This window comes from Odocoileus virginianus, chromosome 21 (assembly GCF_023699985.2).
Source record: "Odocoileus virginianus isolate 20LAN1187 ecotype Illinois chromosome 21, Ovbor_1.2, whole genome shotgun sequence".
In the NCBI taxonomy this organism is placed as follows: Eukaryota; Metazoa; Chordata; class Mammalia; order Artiodactyla; family Cervidae; genus Odocoileus; species Odocoileus virginianus.
Window position 1 is genome coordinate 4,489,674 of NC_069694.1, and position 16,173 is coordinate 4,505,846.

Here is a 16,173-nt window from a genome sequence, read left to right on the forward strand (position 1 = left end):
AGGCAAAATGGTTGTTTGAGGAGGACTTACAGATAGCTGAGAAAAGAAGAGAAGCTAAAAGAAAAGGAGAAAAGAAAAGATATACCCATTTGAATGCAGAGTTCCAAAGGATAACAAGGAGAGATAAGAAAGCCTTCCTCAGTGATCAATGCAAAGAAACAGAGGAAAACAATAGAATGGGAAAGACTAGAGATCTCTGCAAGAAAATTAGAGATACCAAGAGAACATTTCATGCAAAGATGGGCAGAGTAAAGGACAGAATATATGTGGACCTAACTGAAGCAGAAGATATTAAGAAGAGGTGGCAAGAATATACAGAAAACTATACAAAAAGATCTTAATGACCCAGATAATCAAGATGGTATAATCACTCACCTAGAGTCAGACATCCTGGAATGTGAAGTAAAGTGGGCCTTAGGAAGCATCACTACAAACAAAGCTAGTGGAAGTGATGGAATTCCAGTTGAGCTATTTCAAATCTAAAAGGTGATGCTATGAAAGTGCTGCAATAAAGATGCCAGCAAATCTGGAAAACTCAGCAGTGGCCACAGAACTGGGAAAGGTCAGTTTTCATTTCAATCCTAAAGAAAGACAATGCCGAAGAATGTTCAAACTATCACACAATTGCACTCATCTCACAGGCTAGCAAAGTAATGCTCAAAATGCTCCATGAACCAAGAACTTCCAGATGTTCAACTGGATTTAGAAAAGGCAGAGGAACCAGAGATCAGATTGCCAACATCCGTTGGATCACAGAAAAAAGCAAGAGAGTTCCAGAAAAACACCTACTTCTGCCTTATTGACCACACAAAAGTCTTTGACTGTGTGGATCACAACAAACTATGGAAAATTCTCAAAGATATGGGGATCCTGAACCACTTTATCTGCCTCCTGAGAAATCTGTATGCAGGTCAAGAAGAAGCAATTAGAACTAGACATGGAACAACAGACTGGTTCCAAATTGGAAAAAGGAATACTTCAAGGCTGTATATTGTCACCCACTTATTTTACTTTTATGCAGAGTACATCATGCAAAATGCCAGGCTGGATGAAGCACCAGCTGGAATAAACATTGCTGGGAGAAATATCAATAACCTCAGATATGCAGATGACACCACCCTTATGGCAGAAAGTGAAGAAGAACTGAATAGCCTCTCGAAGAAAGTGAAAGAGGAGAGTGAAAAAGCTGGCTTAAAACTCAACATTCAGAAACTAAGATCATGCCTTCTGATTCCATCAGTTCATGGCAAATAGATGGGGAAATAATGGAAATAGTGACAGACTTTATTTTCTTGGGCTCCATAATCACTGCAGATGGTGATTGCAGCCATGAAATCAAAAGACGCTTACTCCTTGGAAGAAACGTTACAACCAACCTGGACAGCATATTAAAAAGCAGAGACATTACTTTGCCAACAAAGGTCCATCTAGTCAAAGCTATGGTTTTTCCAGTAGTCGTGTATGTATCTGAGAGCTGAACCATAAAAATGCTGAGCACCGAAGAATTGATGCTTTTGAAGTGTGGTGTTGGAAAAGACTCTTGAGAGTCTCTTGGACTGCAAGGAAATCTAACCAGTCCATCCTAAAGAAAATCAGTCCTGAATATTCATTGGAAGGACTGATGCTGAAGTTGAAACTCCAATACTTTGGCCACCTGATGCGAAGAACTGACTTATTTGAAAAGACCCTGATGCTGGGAAAGATTGAAAGCGGGAGGAGAAGGGGATGACAGAGGATGAGATGGTTGGATGGCATCACAAGTCGATGAACATGAGTTTGAGCAAGCTCCGGGAGTTGGCGATGGACAGGGATGTGCTACAATCCATGGGTTTGCAGAGTCCGACACGACTGAGCGACTGAACTGAACTGAACTGATATTTTGCCTCACCACTTCTGCTGTGGATCTTTGGGTAGGTTTCTTAATCTCTCACAACCCCAGTCCTTTTATTTTTAAAAGGGAAATAATAGCATCTACCTCATAAAGCTTGGAGGATTTAGTGAGATCTTGCATGTGAAGCATTCACCACTGCCTGTCACAAAGGGCTCGATAAATGTAAGATTTTTAAAAAGTAATGAACTTTCTCTTATTTTGCATTATATTTATACTTTATAAGTTTTATATTCACATATGGTGAGGCCAAGTAGTAGACAATTAACATGCGACAGCATGCATGCATGCTTTGGAGAAGGAAACGGCAACCCCCCCCAGTGTTCTTGCCTGGAGGATCCCAGGGGCAGAGGAGCCTGGTGGGCCGCCGTCTCTGGGGTCGCACAGAGTCGGACACGACTGAAGAGACCTCGCAGCAGAGCAACACACACTCAGTTGTGTCCGACTCGCTGCGACCCCGTGGTCAGCAGCCCACCAGGCTCCTCCGTCCGTGGGATTCTCCAGGCAAGAACACTGGAGGGGGTTGCCATTCCCTTCTCCAGGGGCCTTCCCGACCCAGGGATCAAACCTGGGTCTTCTGCGTTGCTGGCACATTCTTTGCCATCTGAGCCACCAGGGGAGTTCTTACGGCAACTATCCTCAGAGCTCTCAAGAGGAAGGAGCATCAGATCACGCATGGACCAAACACCAAATGCAGGTTTTGACCAAAGAACACGGGCAAAAGGCTTTCCTGCGGTTTCTACAGGAAAGGCAAAGCAGCGGGAGCAGGTTCAGAACTGGCTGATTTGAATGGCTGTGGTGGACTCAGGGAAAAGGGTTGTCTAGTGGCCAGCTTAGCCTTAGAATGGCTGGAGCGGGGGATAGAGGCCCTGGGTGAGGTGAGGGCATGCCTCAGGGTCATTGGTTTGCATATGAGTGGCTCTCTCCAGGAATTAACTCTCTCAAGAAGGGCGCCCCTTCCAGGGTCAGCAAGGCCCCAGGTGTCAAAGCATCAGGAAATACAGAAAAATAGGACTTTTTTAAAATACATCTTCAGCTACACGTTTGATTCTCTTCTGCCACAAATTTTAGTAGGAGTTTGAACATTTGCCAGGAAATGGCCTGTAGAAATAGAACATGTTTCTGTTTATTAAAATTGCAATTTCCAGATCTACTCTGTAATCAATAATACCCATTACCATAAAAGTATCAGGATAACAGGCACATCTTAAATTTACACAATGTTATATGCAAATATAATTCCATTTTTTTAATTAAAAAAGACCACACAGTCTGCCGCGTGCCAGGCTATATATATCCACTAATCTATCCAGAGACATACAGAGAACTCTATACATCATTCATTTGCTCAACAAATTGGCAAAATGGCTACAGACCAAGTATGATAAGAGACTGAACTAACCTAGTGGGAACTATGTTAGGAAAAGGAGGAGAGATAAATAATATGCAGAAGTAGAATCGAGACTACTTGGGGTCTAAGAGACAGTAACCAGGGATGCCCATCCCATTGTGAGGAAAGATAAAGAGAGGAATATATGTGCATAGTATAAAGCAGTCAGTTTTATTCATATGTTTGTTTTATTAGTATAAAATATTAATTTATAAAATTTACAATAGTTACTGGAGTTTATTTTTTATACAGTCAGTATGTTATTTCACCATCTTTCATAATTGCTATTTTGAGGCTACATTACAGAATCATCCTCAAAACACTAATAATTAAAGATGACAGCTCTCCATAGTAAATCTAGTAAAAGTATAGAATTTATGGTTTTGCTGTCTAAATTCACAACAAAGAGAATACTTGACAATTTTTAAGGGAAAAAAAGCTTAGTCACAGGCAAATCTGTTATTTTACTGGGGTTATAAAGATATAGCCTCTAAATACATAGATTATTAGTCAAGACTTCTTCACTGTGCAAACCAAAGGGCCCCCCTATCAAAAGGCACAAGTTGGAAAAAACTAAGACAATTTATTCTCTAAGTAACTTTAGGTCAAAGTTAAAGATGATTTATCAGGATTATAAAATAGCACTGAATGTTGTAAATTTATGTCTCCGCTTTGTTCCCTGTCATTTCGTAACCAAAGATATTTCTACCCTGCCATAATGTGTATTTTTAATCAGATAGTATTAGCCACAGCAGAGCAAACCACAAGTCACAAGGACAGATGACTATAATTCTATTTATGTTAGAGATAGAGCTCTGTGACATTGCATATAAAGCAGGATTTATAAATCAAATTAAATTTCTACTTCACTTCCATAATAATTTGCTTCCAATGAAATCATTTTGACCCTAAATCTCAACTTTAAAAACATATTTTAAAAAATACATAATTTTTTCTACAGTGTTCTAAAGTAATACCACTAGTCTGAAAAAATAGCATCCATTTATTGATTAAATGCTGCCTATGATAGAGTAGCATGGTGAAGAACCCTGAAAGCTTCAGGATGTTTATATGGGAGGAGTTCTCTGTTAAGATTAAACAGTAGCAGGTAAAGCCTGGTATTGTCTGACATCTATCCTGGGCAAGTAGATCATAGTTTTGCTTTACACAGCTTCTAAGCTCTCAGACTAAAGGAGAGCTTACCCTGAGCTGACTGACCCTCAATTTCTCAGATAAACTTCACTCTGCACATCGCCTGAGAAGAGAACTGCCAAAAATCTAAAATATTTCCTAATTCACCAATTCATTTTATTGATCTAAAGCGTGACATGCATATACTTCATGTTCTATTTAAAGCAGTAAATGTGCTTGCATTTTAGTAAGATGTGCACTATATGTGGCTTACCTCAATGCCACTCAACTCAGCTATGTCCATAGGATTATATAGACAGTTTGCAATGAGAATGTGGTAAACTAGTGCCTCCTAGTGGTTGGTACAAAATTGTGCAAATACATATTTGCAGCAAAGTCAAAAAGAATGGGAAAAATAGAATATACTACTTCTTACCCTACCAAACAAAAAAGATTATTGCCACCAGAAATATTTTTAAACAAATAATTTCTACGTATGCTAACAAAATGCATTTTTAAATAAACATTTTAAAACTCTTTATAATTAAAAGCACATTTCAAATTGTCCAAAGAAGAAAAACTCAAATTTATTGTTGAATATACTAAGCTACAAAAATAACTCAATTCTCCCATCTCTGGAATGTTGTCTTAAAAATATAATTCAACAGGAACAAAAGTCTATATTCACATTATTTATAAAGCAAACCTCAAAACTAGAAACTTCAATTTCCAACAAGAGGGAAATGTTTTAACAAATTCAAATGTGTCACCAATATGACATAATAAAATCATTCTCAGGTTTCACCACAAGTACTAGGGAAAGTGAAAAATATTCTTGATAAAATCTGCTTAACAAACACTGTAAAAATGGCCCATTTACTGTGAATGACTCCATAAAAGGACAGATATGCATGTATATATAAACTGGAGGGCAATATGAAACAAAGAACATGATTGCATTAAGGCAATAATATTATATTTTTCTTTTATTAAAGGCAATTTTTCTAGCATACTTTTAGGTTCACAGCAGAATTGAGAGGAAAGCACAGAGATTTCCCATATATTCCCTACACATTCACATGCATAGCCCATCTTGTTATCAACATCCCCCACCAGTATGGTACATTTGTTACAACTGAGGAACTTATATTGATGCATCACTATCACCCAAAGTCCACAGGGCCCATGAGGGTTTACTTGTGGTGGTGTATGTTCTATGTGTTTAGATAAATGTTTCATTATGATGTGTGGCTTTCCTGGTGGCCCAATGGTAAAGAACTCACCTGAAAATGCAGGAGACATGGGTTCAATCCCTGGGTTAGGCAGATCCCCTGGAGGAGGAGCATCCCACTGACAAAGGAGCCTGATGGGCTTCAGTCCAAGGGGTCACAAAGAGTTGGACACGACTGAGCGATTAACACACATAACAAACACACATACAATGTTTCTTAGTTGAAAATAAATCATTGACAAGTAGAGCTTATGGTTCAGACGTTGACACAATAGGATAAGGCAAAATTCTGTACCCTCACTATATTTTCCCACTTTTTCAGCTCGAGTAGAGATGCACCAAGGAATTAATAACCTGGAGCCTAGAAAAAGCCAGAAGGAGACAGATAACAAAAAGATGAAGGGCGTGTTTCTGAGATGTTACAGAAGTGGCCTGCTCCCATTTGGTCGGGAGCATATTTCCAGCTCTTCCTTTAATTTCATGTATGTTTTACCTGTGACAGATAAAACACTCTTCAGTTAGAAGGAAGGAAATGAAGGAAGATGAGAAGAAAGGAGGGAAGGAAAAAACAGAGGGAGAAAGAAGGGAGGAAATCCCATCATTGATCAAAGGAAACTGCCATTTTCAAAGCTGAAATGCATTTTAATATGTGTGATATTTGCTGAAAAAAGGAAAGGAAAAAAAGGAAAAAGGAAAAAAAAGAACTCAGAAAAACTACACTTTTATTATTCTTCTCCCCAAATTGGGAGTGCAATAAAGAAATGTAAGAAACTTTAAAAATAGATAAACCAAAAGAACCACTCACATTTCAACATCTTTATAAAAATATTTTAAAATGTTTTTAAGAAAACCATTTTAATTATATTTTATATTTTAGTAATCATAGTAAAACATGTGAATGTTTCCATCCTCCACCCACAATGACCTCACTTTAATATTCTGAATGTACCGATGCTACAGTATCAGTTTCAGTCCACAGGTTCGCAAAAAGTCGGCCTGAGCTACTGAACAACAATGATGCTATAAACCATCAGTCCCCAGGGTTTTTGGCAACAGGGACCAGTTTCGTGGAAGACAATTTTCCCACAGAGGGAGGGGGGAGGTTTCAGGATGATTCAAGTGCATTACATTCACTATGCTGCCTCTGACCTGATAGGAGATGGTACCAGTCCATGGCCTGAGGGTTGGGGACTCCTGCTATAAACAATGCAAAGTCATTTTTCTCAACATGCTATTTGCCTGACTCAAGTTACTAAACCTTTAAGCTTCTGAGTCCCAGTATTTTTTTTAAAAAAAGGGCTTTGAGGTCACTGAAGAAACAGCATGATCCACTATGAATGAATTGAGTATAATGTAAACAAATCTAATTTTCAAACCTTTTCAAAACTAATAATGGAATTCTAAGCAGAGAAATTGTGACCAGAGAGAACAATGAAAGTTACGAATATGGGCAATAAAGTGTTGGCAATTTTCAAAGGCAGGAAAAATAACTGCAGCATAATACATCTTACATTATAACACATAAAGCACAAAATCTCCTTCACTTAGTCATCTGTGTTGTAACTAATTTGAAAGAGTGACTTTGTGGTGTGCAGAGAAATTGACATTTCAATAAAATGATTATCCCAGCTTTGACTTACAGCATTCTCCTTTCTCCTATTAATTATCAAATTAATTATTTAGCTCTCTGAAGAGGACATTTGATCAGCTTCATTTTGATGCCAAGCCTATGGTTGTATTCCAGAATTTTTTTGGAAATAACCATATGGATTTCTGAATAAGATGGTGACATAGACCCTCTGTCCTCAAGGTCAGTTCATCAGAAAGCTGAGCTAGATATAGAGATAAATGGATTAGGAAAGAACAGAATCCTATGAACTCAAGAAGACTTTCCAAATAACTCCATCTTTCATTAGTCTTTTTTTCCTCAGATATCCTATAGCACTTATAATCTGAAAAAAAGAAAACTACGTATACTCCATATAGATGCACATGTTTTCACAGTCTTACAAGTTTCTGGCGTGCAACTATCACAGCTTAGTTCACTACTAAATCTTCCAAAAGCCCTGGCAAAACACGTAACAGGTTCTTACTCATTTATTAATTGGTCACTTCAAAAGTATTTAACTAATCAATGATGGGAAATTCAGGAAAAATGGATCAAGTGTCTTTCTACAAAATTTAAAAAAAATAACAAACCCTCAATTATATTTTCATTCCTAATACTCTAATAAGTTATTATACTATGAACTGTAATGCATTTTAAATATATGTGTTTGAACCTAGGGAAAAAAGTGATGAGAGAATATTTATTGTGAATAACCTCCCTTTAACGTCAGTTCCACACCAACTGAAGTGAAAGAGTAGATAGGACTTAACAGTCTTCAAGAAAAAGCGATATTGCTGTTTTTATTGCATCCTCTGCCTAGGAAAGGACTGAGATCTGCTGTCATTCTGCGTCAGCGCTCTGGGTCAGTGACAGAATGGAATTGATTTATTTCTCATCTTTATTTGTGAAAATCTGAGAATGTAGCTCTTACCCTTTCTTCCCGAGGAACAAAATATAATAGCGTGGATCCAGGATTCTCAAGCAGAGTCCCCGTGCCAACACGGCACTCTCCCCCACCCTGGCCCCTCAAACCACCTTCTCACACCCTGGGCTACCTGCGCGTAGCCACTCTCTTACTCTCCTGACTCACTCAAGGGAAAGCTGAAACCTGAGGCTCGAAGGTCGTTTCAAGCTCCAGAGCTCAGCACACTCTGAACAATGTGTGACGTCTGGGGAACCCAATGAGGAGAACAGGAGGAAATCCCCTGCCCTCGGGGGAGCCTTCCCTGTCTGGAAACCTCAAAGAAAGATCATAAGGAGACTCAATGCAATCAGTGTGGAGTCAAGCTATATCTATATATATCAGAGAAAGCTAACCATTTACAGAGATCTAAGTTGGTCTGTTATTTCTTCAAGGAAATCCCCATGAGTCCCTAGAGTTCTTTTTGCCCTGGATTTCATCACTTACATCTTTCTCAGAACTCAACTGAATCACATCTCATTAGAAGAAATCAAGATGTTCACAGGTTAGGCATAGCACTAGATTTCTCTCTAGAAACCTCTTCTGCGAGGAACACATGTGGCATGAAATTCTGGGTGTTCTGGTACCGCTCCTTATTGAAATCCTACTCACTTCACAAGCACAGCACAAATGCTGCCTCCTTATTAGAAACTTCCTTCATTGCCCTGATGGATATGTGTCTTTCTTCTTCTCCTTCTAAATAAACGGTGTTTCACCATTAACTGAGCACTTAGCAGAACTAGCTTTCAATTCAGTTCAGTCCCTCAGTCATGTCCGACTCTTTGCAAACCCATGGACTGCAGCATGCCAGGCTTTCCTGTCCATTACCAACTCCAGACCTTGCTCAAACTCATGTCCCTGGAGTTGGTGATGCCATCCAACCATCCCATTCTCTGTCATCCCCTTCTCCTTCTGCCTTCAATCTTTTCCAGCATCAGGGTCTTTTCAAATGAGTCAGTTCTTCACATCAGGTGGCCATGGTATTGTAGCTTCAGCTTCAGCATCAGTCCTTCCAATGAACACCCAGGACTGGTCTCCTTTAGGATGGACTGGATGGATCTCGGTGCAGTCCAAGGGACTCTCAAGAGTCTTCTCCAACACCACAGTTCAAAAGCATCAATTCTTCTGCACTCAAATTTCTTTGGACTTCCCTGCTGGCTCAGATGGTAGAGCATCTGCCTGCAATGCGGGAGACCTGGGTTCGATCCCTGGGTTGGGAAGATCCTCTGGAGAAGGAAATGGCAACCCACTCCAGTACTCTTGCCTGGAGACTTCCATGGATGGAGGAGCCTGGTAGGCTACAGTTCATGGGGTTGCAAAGAGTTGGACACTACTGAGCGACTTCACTTTCTTTTCTTTCTTTCTTCAACTTTCTTTATAGTCCAACTCTCACACCCATACATAACTACTAGAAAAGCCATAGCTTGGACTAGAAGGACCTTTGTCGGCAAAGTAACATCTCTGCTTTTTAATATGTTGCTTCGGTTGATCACAGCTTTTCTTCCAAGGAGCAAGCATCTTAATTGCATGACTGCAGTCACCATCTGCAGTGATTTTGGAGCTCAAGAAAATAGTCTGTCACTGTTTCCATTGTTTCCCCATCTATTTGTCATGAAGTGATGGGACCAAATGCCATTATCTTAGTTTTTTGAATGTTGGGTTTTATACCAGCTTTTTCACTCTCCTCTTTCACTTTCATCAAGAGGCTCTTTAGTTCTTCTTTCTGCCATAAGGGAGGTGTCATCTGCGTATCTGAAGTTATTGATATTTCTCCCGGCAATCTTGATTCCAGCTTGTGCTTCATCCAGCCCAGCATTTTGCATGATGTACTCTGTATATAAGTTAAATAAGCAGGGTGACAATATACATCTTGATGTACTCCTTTCCCTATTTGGAACCAGTTCTATTGTTCCATGTTCTGTTCTAACTGTTGCTTCTTGACCTGCATACAGATTTCTCAGGAGGCACATAAGGTGGTCTGGTATTCTCCTCTGTTTCAGAATTTTCCACAGTCTGTTGTGATCCACACAGTTAAAGGCTTTGGAGTAGTCAGTAAAACAGAAGTAGATGTTTTACTGGAACTCTCTTGCTTTTTCTATGATCCAGAAGATGTTGACAATCTGATCCCTGGTTCCTCTGCCTTTTCTAAATCCAGCTTGAATATCTGGAGGTTTACAGTTCACAAACTGTTGAATCCTGGCTTGGAGAATTTTGAGCATTACTTTGCTAGCGTGGGAGATGAGTGCAACTGTGCATGTTAGACGAGTACAACTAGCTTAGAGTGATATAATATTCATCCGTATGTACCCTCCCCCTCCCCCACAACACACACTCAAAGTTTGATTCTAGAAGGCAGGGGCTCTGTCTGAAACATCTCTGAATCCTAATAGTGAACAGGGCTTGTACGCAGAGGACACTCAGAGTTTGCTTAATGACGCGTCTCCTTGTTCCTCCCAGGCTTGTTGGGGCAATGCTTTCACCGTAGCCTAGAGACGGTGCAAAGAGAAGCATCCAAACCCGTCCCATCCGATTGTCATCCACCACTCCACCCTGTGCTTTAGCGATATTTCCCGAGAAATCCAAGTATGATCAAACTGCTAAAAAAACTTTAGACCTTTCTTTGTTTTCCCAAGCCCTTCAGCTGAACTTTTTGTTTATTCAAATCTTTCAAGGGAGACCATAAGTAAAATGCAATAACAGGTATGGATGTGAGGGTTTGGTTTGGCATTCCAAAGAGAGATTGAAATCCCTCCCATTTATACTACCCATCAGATGCCCACTAAGGAAGTAAAAGGAACTTCTAGGGAGCCACAGAGAACAATTTGATAACCACTAATTCTTATTTTGTTGGCCATACCACTCAACGTGTGGGATCTTAGTTCTCCGACCAGAGACGGAACTCGCTCCGCCTGCATTGGAAGCGCAGAGTCTGAAACACTGGACCACCAGGGAAGTCCTGATATCACTAATTCTGATTCCGTCTCCACAGTCCCTGAGACAGGTCCCAAGAGTCCAAGAGGCGGGCTGAAATTCACAACAAATAGCCGAGAACTGGGAAACTTGTTGGTTTCCTGCAAGACTGGCCTCGATTACAGCCCAGAAAGGGCGCCAGTAATGAGCCCCTGACCTTAGCATTTCAGGGCTTGTCGCTGAACAAGTGGTTTGCTTCATTTTATTCATTCTATTCATCCTTTGAATCTGAGCCAGGGAATGAACACCATCAGGATCAACCAGATGATCATGTCATTAGTTTAATCTTTTATTTTACAAAGAAAGACATCTTGGGCTAAGTGCAACCAAATCGAGAGTCCAAGGAGTGATGAAAACTAAACAAAACTGTAGCAGAACGTATCACAATCCTAACTGAGCATAAGGAAGCATGCCGCTTGGCACAAGAAATATTTACCTTGTCAAATCCTGTGTGAGATGTTCACTCGGTTGTAATCACATATGACGCCAAAGTAACAAATGACATGTTTTTAGAAAAATAGGTCTTAAGAGCTAGAATCTCTCAGAGAAAATATACATGCACTTTCCATTAACTTTTTCCAGTGAAAACATAAATGAATGGTATTAATGTTTGATTCAGGATTTAGTTCATTAAGTTTTTGAATTATTATGTTTAAACAGTTCCTCCTATTTCATGCCTAGAAATGAAATCTGGATTTGAAATATTACATGCAATTCATATATTTAAGATGTTTAACTTTTAATTGAACACTAAAAAAGGATTTAAAAAATGACTTCTATTTTCGTTTATTTTCTTACACATTTAATATATTTTCTTATATTGTGAGAGCCCTCTGGTGGTTGAGAATATACTAAATCTCTATATGCACAAGAGCAGATACAGAGTTCATTATCAACCAAAGTTTTCTTTACTGAGGTACTGATTTCAAGGTTTATTAAAAAGAGACATTAAATTTTCTATTAACTTTCACCTACTCATATAATAGTACATTAATTTATTTTCATACATTTCTAGAATTTTTAAAAAATCTTAAATGCATATATTGAAAGTGAAAGTCGCTCAGTCGTGTCCAACTCTTTGCAACCCCATGGACTATACAGTCCATGGAATTCTCCAGGCCAGAACACTGGGGTGGGTAGGCGCTCCCTTCTCCAGGGGATCTTCCCAACCCTGGTCTCCCACATTGCAGGAGGATTCTTTACCAGCTGAGCCACTAGGGAAACCTTATGTCTTTTTAAATCCGAATAAGAAAACACTGGTCATGCACAACTGCACTTTCTTTTCAATCAGATTAAGAATAGTTAGCAATTTATATCTAAATTGAGATGTAGATAAACTGGGTCCTGGAGTCCCTTATTAGGTAACATGCTCTATGTCTTCTTTTAACTTGTGCCCAAGTTGAAAACAAACACTATTTTGTACTTTTATGGAACCATGGTCCGAAGGACAAAATTTAAGACTCAGGATTTGACATATACAAATAAATAAAGAGTGAAACTACCAGATATTTTATAAGTATCCTGCCACACAAAAAATTACAGAGGGAAAAACTAAAGTGGCAAAATCTTAGGAAAATGTGACAATGGATTTTTAATTTGTAAATTGTGCAAAATGATAAAGCTGAACTGAGGAGGATGCTATGGGACTTTCACAGGACAGACACCTTCCCCAGGCCATCCTCTGCCTGCCTCTTGTTTGTAGATAAACTTCTTCAGTCAAGCCTTCTTTGATTTCCAAAGGGCAAATTTAATCAGAGAAGTAAGAAAATGAAGCACAAAGGCAAATAGTCAAGCAAGACAAAATAATAGTAGTTTATCCATAACAGACTGTCAAGGGTCTTTAGTTCCTTCTCAAAGACTGTAGACAACATTCTGAGCCATATCCTTGAACTGTTTTGCAGATACTGAAATCCACATCAGGTTAGACAAAGTCAACTGACCATTGACCACAAGCCTGTAGACCTCAGACCAGTTGGAACCAGAAGACTGGTGATGCTGACTCTCGAAATACAGCTGGTTACCTCACCATCAACCAATAGAAGGATGTCCATAAGCTAATCAGGCATCCTATGACCTTCTCTCTTACTTTGTCTTTAAAAACCCTTCCCTGAAAGCCATTGGTAAGTTCAATTCTTCTAAGAATTAGCCACCTATCATACTCTTTGCTTGGCCTTGCAATAAATGCTGCACTTTCCTTCACCACAACCTGGTGTCAATATATTGGCTTTACCGCACTCAGGCGAGTAGACCTAAATTTGGTTCAGTAGCAAAGCCAGGATACCTATTAAGGAAAGACTGTATGGGTGAAGCTGTTTCTTAGGTTTATAATTTAGGGATACTTAGTACCAGCATGCCTCAACGTTCCCTTCTCTTTAATCGACTCTAAGTGTTGGAGTAAAGTTGAGTTGTGCATAAACAGATTTCAAGGTACTTACTACTATATGACTTTTCATGTCATTGAATTAAGTTTAGCATCCAAAATATGAAATGAAGAAATTATAATAATAATACTTCTGCATTTCTTTTGTGAGGTTAAGTGACAGAAAAATCTGTGAGGCGAAAGGCAAAGATTTGGTCAATAGATCAAGGATATCACAAGATGTTACTGGAAGGTACAGGATGACTAAAGGAACATGAGGATAGCATGTGACTCTGGAAACTTGAGCCATATTTGGAACATTGGTTTAGTTCCTCACAGATGATCTTGAATGCCAAACTACTCTACAAATACTTTGCGGGCTTGTGGAGTGCTAGAGTATAATTAACTAGCTCTAGTCAATCAACAGTATGCAATCCTCAAACATGAAAACATCACTGAGCACTCCTGACTCAGGCAGAAAGTCAGGGTTAGATAATGTTGAAGTTCTTCACCCTGGTGGAGTGCAGGGGTCACTGTCCCCAGTTTGTTTATATCTCATTCAATGCACACCCTTTACAATGTGAGGTGGGCAGCCCTCCCATCAACAGGTGGAGTCTGCTCTCTGCATCTTAAACCTGAGCCCGACAATGTCACCTGCTCTAGTCAACAGGACAAAAACAAACAAGACTGCATCCAAGGCTTGAAGTGGGCTTCAGCTTTAGGGCTGGCTTTCTTTCTCTGCTAGAAATACCATTGCTGCCATTTAGCAATCCCCAGCTAGTCTGCTAAGAAAGAGGAAACCTGAGACGCCAGTTTCCACATGTGTAACTGATGTCATCCTAGACCACCCACCTCTGGCCAACCTACCAGTAGACCGCAAAAGACAGCCAAACCCAGGCAAAAGTGCAGTCTACAAGATGATTCTTTAAAGCCACTGAGTTTTCAGGTGATTTGTTACACAGCAAAAGCTAACTGTTACTATTTTCATCATAGCACCCAAACTTTGACTACAGTTTATTCCAGTCCCAGTGGGCATATTTCTCTGGGGATGAAAGCTTGAGACATTTAATAACTTCTTTGCATCCTGATCTGAGGAATGATACGAGCACCAGAATGAACTGCTTACAGAAAGAGAGTGACATAGGTTATATTTCATAAAAAATTTTATTTCCTGTGATATTAATTACTGTCTAGCAACTACGCATCCATGAAAAAGAGGTCTTGAGACCCAGTAAAATGCAACAAAATCCAAGGGTATTAGGAGTTCACTTGAGAAATAGTTCACTTAAAAATAACATGAGTCTTTTAAGTGACCTCAGATTCAGTATGATCACTTGTATGACATAGATGTTTAAAGGAAATCTAGGCACCACTATTAGAGGGATAGCGATCCTACTGAGGAGATAATCATCTAGAAGATTGGTTCTAGCTTTGGGTGTTGCACTTAAAGACTAGAATATGTCTTAAAGAGAATAATTACGATTTTGAAGCTCAGAAAGTCATGCGATAAGGGTAAATATGAAATAAACCAAGGAGAAAATTTGCCAACATTTTTGCATATGAAGCTTTAGTTAAGAGGATGAGGAAACAATTTTAATTCTAATTACTCTAGGTAGAAGAACTAAGACTAATGGGTGAAGGAAGTTAGACACAGGCTTGTTATCAACATAAGAAAGAAATGTCAAATATTTACAGGAGCACTGCAGTAAAATAGATTGACTTGAACAGTATGAGGTTTTGTTACTGGGTGTGTTCAAAGATTGTTCATCTCTGCCCAAGGTTATGGTAGAAAGAACTGTGCACTTAGAGGGACATTAGACAAGATGACATTTAAGATTCCTTCCAAATCCAAGATTCTAGTCTTCTGTATAAAACTTATACATGCATTTATCTACCACATTTGTCTTTAGGAAACCTAGTAATTAAGTAGATCTTCTGCAACCTCATCTTAATAGTTGTCCCACCAGTCTCCCAGTGGTCTTAATCTGAGAGAATATGAGAGAGGGGAGGTGCCAAGAGGAGAATGTAAATCATTAATTCCTTCACCCACTCTTATTTCTTAGTTGGGTACACACTCTAGATTTAATAGCTTCGTTCTAGAAATACAAATCAGATGTCATCTGTTCATATTTTAATATAATGAAATTCATTCAGAGTTGAATAAAGGTAAAATTAGGTTTACTATTAAAAAGAGAGGGAGGAAAATCAAAGTTTCATATTGTAAGGAAAAAATTATGATGTATAGTGTCTTATACATAAACCTCTTTCATTTTCAGAGGAAATAGATATATTGTTAATAATTTTTAAATCTCATATGTTATAAACTCTTATTAATATGTTTTAACTAGCATTTTAAATTCAGTTCAGTTCAGTTCAGTCACTCAGTTGTGTCCGACTCTTTGAGACCCCATGAACTGCAGAATGCCAGGCCTCCCTGTCCATCACCAACTCCCAGAGTCCACCCAAACCCATGTCCATTGAGTCAGTGATGCCATCCAGCCATCTCATCCTCTGTCATCCCCTTCTCCTCCATTTTTAATAGCTTAGTATTAAAATTTTTAAAATAACACTATTTAAATTACTATGCTTAATATTCATGGAAGGTATCATGAATGGCGATGGAATATAGCTAGT

The 16,173-nt window shown here is 39.1% G+C and overlaps 1 protein-coding gene and 1 non-coding gene across 2 annotated transcripts in view; one reads left to right on the forward strand and one right to left on the reverse strand.

Moving 5' to 3' along the window:
- Nucleotides 1-16,173, reverse strand: part of GRXCR1 (glutaredoxin and cysteine rich domain containing 1) — a 121,240-nt gene that overhangs the window by 32,704 nt on the left and 72,363 nt on the right. The window lies entirely within an intron of this gene.
- Nucleotides 9,359-9,430, forward strand: TRNAC-GCA (transfer RNA cysteine (anticodon GCA)). Its single transcript has one exon. It is a non-coding gene; the product is annotated as a tRNA-Cys (tRNA).